The sequence below is a fragment of the Limulus polyphemus genome, unplaced genomic scaffold (assembly GCF_000517525.1).
Source record: "Limulus polyphemus unplaced genomic scaffold, Limulus_polyphemus-2.1.2 Scaffold3976, whole genome shotgun sequence".
In the NCBI taxonomy this organism is placed as follows: domain Eukaryota; kingdom Metazoa; phylum Arthropoda; class Merostomata; order Xiphosura; family Limulidae; genus Limulus; species Limulus polyphemus.
The window spans coordinates 23920-29262 of NW_013669586.1; the positions used below are offsets into that span (position 1 = coordinate 23920).

At 34.3% G+C, this 5343-nt stretch overlaps 1 long non-coding RNA gene across 1 annotated transcript in view; it reads right to left on the bottom strand.

Moving 5' to 3' along the window:
- LOC111088537 overlaps nucleotides 1-5343 on the bottom strand; it is a 65493-nt gene that overhangs the window by 8360 nt on the left and 51790 nt on the right. The gene's annotated exons all lie outside the window — the stretch shown is intronic.

A 5343-nucleotide genomic window follows, 5' to 3' on the forward strand; every position in this document is an offset into this window, starting at 1 on the left:
TAAATACTAGCATAAACTGTTCATAATAACACTGGAATAATGGCCTAAGCTGTCCACCATAACATAGTATAATAGAAACATAAGCTGTACATCATAACACAGTTAAATACTAGTATAAACTGTTCATAATAACACTGGAATAATGGCCTAAGCTACCCACCATAACATAGTATAATACAAACATAAGCTATCCATCATAACACAGTTAAATACTAGCATAAACTGTTCATAATAACACTGGAATAATGGCCTAAGCTACCCACCATAACATAGTATAATACAAACATAAGCTGTCCATCATAACACAGTTAAATACTAGCATAAACTGTTCATAATAACACTGGAATAATGGCCTAAGCTGTCCACCATAACATAGTATAATACAAACATAAGTTGTCCATCATAACACAGTTAAATACTAGCATAAACTGTTCATAATAACACTGGAATAATGGCCTAAGCTGTCCATCAGAACAGTGGAAAATGAAAATAAAATGTCCATTATAACGTATTAAAATACGGACATAAGCTGTTTTTCATAACACTATATAATTCAGACGTAACCTATATTTCATAACACCACATAACACAGACGTAAGCTGTCTTTCATAACACTTTCGAATACGGACATATGTTCTCTTTCATAACACCGAGGAATACGGTCATGAGCTTTCTTTCACAACACTGACGGGCACGCTAACAACTTGGCCACACCCGGCCCTTGTAAAGCCTGTATTAAGCTATTGTTTAACGTTTTGTTATAAATTTGTACAAAAAAAAGACATTTCGACAATATCCCTGCAACACATTTTCCATTCCAAAAGTTTCCGCCGTAAGCTTGTCATGTCGAAAGCACTCTTTTCTCTGCTGCTTTCCGTTAGCTATCTAGTGTTAGTAGAACGGCGATTTCCCAGTGTCTATTTCAACAGTCCGATCGCGCATAAATTCATAGGCATTGTGTCTGGCAACTTGACTAGTATAATACATAAATTCATAACATTTTAAAGCGACAAAAAGAAGCTTATTAACCCACCAAGGATGTCCCTTTCAGCCCCCCAATTATAGCCACTCCTCACTACTCATGTATTCATACAATCATTTTTTGAACTCAATTAAATGAGGTATACTACTGCTTAATTTTCTAAATTATATTTCACAGCATTGAAGCAACTGTTTCAAGAAATCTAACTGATTATGTATACTTCACATTTTTGCTGTAATATAAAATCACTTGTCTGCCTGTCCAACTGTACCACCCCTTACTACTCATGTATTCATCCAATCTTTTCTTGAACTTAGTTAAATTTTCTACCTCCACCACCCTTGAAGACAGCTCATTACAAAAGCCAACTACACTGTTTGAAAAGTTTAAACTGTAGATGACTCCTATGCTGCCAAAATATGAATTTATGACCCCTTGTCCTGTTGTTTTCATGCTAAACACAAAAAAGTTTGATGGATCTATATTATCAATACCCTTAATAATCTTAAACACCACACTCAAATCCTCTCTGACTCTTCTCCTCTCCAGAGAAAACAAGTTTAAAGATTTTAGTCTCTCCTCATAGGATAGTCCCACCATCCCAGGTATCATCCTAGTGGTTCTTCTCTGAACCTTCTCCAACAATTCAATGTCCTTCTTGAAGAAGGAAGCCCAGTACACAGTACTCTGAATGAGGCCTTACAAGTGATATATACAGTGAAACAATAATATCCCTTGTCTTCTATTCAATGTTTCTATAGATGCTACCCAGAATCCTATTAGCCCTATTGCTAGCTACAATAAATTGTTTAAGTGATTTTTCTATCACAACACGAAGATCTTTTTCTTCACCCACAGTATTTAATTTATTCCAATTTAAATTGTAACAATAATTTGAATTGTGAAAACCTACATGCATCACCTTACATTTTGGATAGTTAAACATCATCTACCATGTATTGACCCAATGTATCAAATGATCTAAATCTCCCTGTAAGTCTGCAGTATCAGTTAGCCATAAATCTTAATGTCATCTGCAAACTTTAAATTTTTTTGGTCATTCCAGAGTCAATATCATTAATATAAATCACAAACAGCAGAGGACCTAGCACAGAGCCCTGAGGCACACTGCTGTAACTGTGATCCAGTCAGATCTAACTCCATTTAGTATTACTCTCTGCTTTCTACTCTCCAGCCAATTTTCTATTCAATTTAACAACATTCCCCCACACCAAACGCTTTCTGAAAATCAAGGTAAACCAAATCCACAGTATTTCCTTCATCAACTGTTGCAGTAACATCCTCAAAGAATGTCAGAAGATTTGTTAAACAAGACTTTCCCTTAGTGAAACTCTTTGACACTATATCAAACTGCTTTAAATGACTCTGCAATGCATCTTTAATCACACTCTCCAAAACCTTTCCAACTACTGATATAAGACAAACCAGCCTATAATTGCCTGGACAATGTTTATCACCTCCTTTAGATATTGAAATAACATTATCCAACTTCCAATCTTCCACTACTCAATGACCTATAAAGAATATTAGCTAGCGGTTCACCAATAAAATCTTTAAGTTCCTTTAAAACTATGCTAAAAGTTTTCTAGTTCACGGGATTTATCATTTTTGAGGTTTCTTACAATTTCAGAACTTAAAATGATATCTTTTATATGAATATTTTCCCCATAAATTAAGTGCTGTGTTTGGGGCATAATACTTGTATCTTCCTTTCTTTTCATACGGAATAGTATAAAAACCCGTTTCGTTTATCATTTGCTTTAGGTATGCGATGGTTGAATAGATATGCCGTGGAAGAAACTTGGATACACGTGCCTTTCCAGATTGGGATAATTTGTATTATTATTATTTTTTATTACGTTGAGAAGTGTTGCCTAGGTACAGAATGTCAAAATGTAGAACACAAAGGGAGCCTTTATTGATACACGCAGGATTGTTTAGGATCATCCGTTAACGGAATTGTGTTACACGCAGGATCGTTTACTATCATCCGTTAACAGAATTGTGTTACACGCAGGACTGTTTAGAATCATCCGTTAACGGAATTGTGTTACACGCAGGATCGTTTAGTATCATCCGTTAACAGAATTGTGTTACACGCAGGACTGTTTAGAATCATCCGTTAACAGAATTGTGTTAAACACAGGATTGTTTAGGAACATCCGTTAACAGAATTGTGTTAAACGCAGGATTGTTTAGTATCATCCGTTAACAGAATTGTGTTAAACGCAGGATTGTTTAGTATCATCCGTTAACAGAATTGTGTTAAACGCAGGATTGTTTAGGAACATCCGTTAACGGAATTGTGTTAAACGCAGGATTGTTTAGGATCATCCATCCGTTCACTCGTCGAGTTATCATTTGTTAGCCTATCTCTAGCAAGACTGCAAAATATTTGTTAAGAACCAGCTACGAGTTACGTGCATTCCAGATGCAAAAAGTCGCGAAAAGAAAGTAAAGAACAAACATGTTATATATTTTATTTATAAACTATAAGATCACACATTCATTTATTTTCTTAATTTATCTTTGCAAGGTGAAAAATAGTCTTGCGGTTGCTAGGGGCTGCGACATAAGGGGTAAAAATTATACTCAGCAATACTGTTGCGTTCAGACATGACGTAAGTACCACGTGAGTGATGTAATATGTCATACTTATTTTCTTCACAAATTAGAAAAATGTACTTTCAAATCAGTCACAATATTACTTTAAAAGACTGATTTTGAATTAAGGTAAAAATGGCCATTACTAAGCTAGCCTTTGTTCCTCGAATGGATTTTTTTTTTTGTGTGATTAAAAGCCCAATTATTGAAATCCCCAATAACCAGCAATACGATTTTTTGTTATCAACTTTGTTTTAACTCTTTCTGTTCTCGGAACTCCCATAAGAACGAAAAAAATTCTTGTGGCCTTGTGTAATCTCTATGTAGTAAAATTAAGACTTGTTAACGGTTCTGATGGATAAACACATTTGAATCTGTACCTTTGAAGAATTCAGTCTTTTTATTACGTAATCACAAATATTCTGAAAGATAAACAAAACCAAAGAAAAATGAAGTTTCTAAATATAATAATAACATCGTGAATTTTAAGTATATGCATGACCTTCTATTACTAAGATCTGGAACAAATGTTAAAGTTATCATAAGGTTTGGAACTGATGATATGTATAATTGTACACATTCCAGTAGGCAACAGAAACGCCATAATATCAGACTTATTACTCACATTACAGTCACCATTAAGCTTTTATTACGGCTGAAATATTTCCAGCAAACATTATTTATGTCTTAATGCCATTATCGTCTTCTCTCAGTATGGGGCTTGACTTAGTAAAGAAATAAATGCCAATGATGTGTTGTTTTTATCACACGTTCTGAGTACTGAGAAGAAGACTTTTTTTTTTTACAGAGATGGTGTGGTATTAAAGCATTGAACCGGAATGTCACTGAAATCCCTTGATTTTTCACCTATTTCACAAAGGAAATATTTAACCCAATTGCATGAAACTTTGTACAAACTTAAATATCACATTATTAGGATGATTAACGAAAAAGTAGACGAATAACATCTTTTTTAACCATCCGAGTATTTGCTTGTTTTGTTTGTTTTGGAATTAAGCATAAAGCTACACAATGGGCTATCTGTGCTCTGCCCACCACGGGTATTGAAACCCGGATTCTAGCATTGTAAGTCCACAGACATACCGCTGTGCCACTGGGGGGCACCATCCGAGTAATATAATGCTTAAATACAACAAACTACATAATTGTTTTGGGCCGAGCGTGGCCTAGTGGTTACCGTATTCACTGTGAATTCGTAGTTCCATGATCCACGCCCCGTTTTGCATTATTTGACGATTATTTGGTGATGATAGATTAATATGTTATTTTAATGTAGATTTTAATTTACTTTAAGCCCAAAGAATATTTTGCAAGTTGCCATTAAATACTGTAACAGAACTTGCTTTTCAATCTTAAACATATATTTATATTTACTGGTAATTTTTTAAAGTAATATATTAATGTTTATCTCTCTCTTTCTTTTCCCGTCAGCATTAGTAAACTATTGAGATGAACCGCATGAAGCTCTGTAAACCTTGTGAAGAATTCCTGATGGTATTTTATTTTAGTTCTAACGTTTTCGTTTTTAATCATTTTTAGGTGTCTCACCTAAATCACATCTATGTTTAGTTGACATTGAACAACAACAACAGAAAAAAAACAAAAGCAAAAAACAGTAGAAGGCAATTAACCAAACACAACAAAAGCTAGTAGTAAGAAAAACGACAATTAGAACATTCTAGGAATATACAGATAGATGGTAGTAATCGAAAATC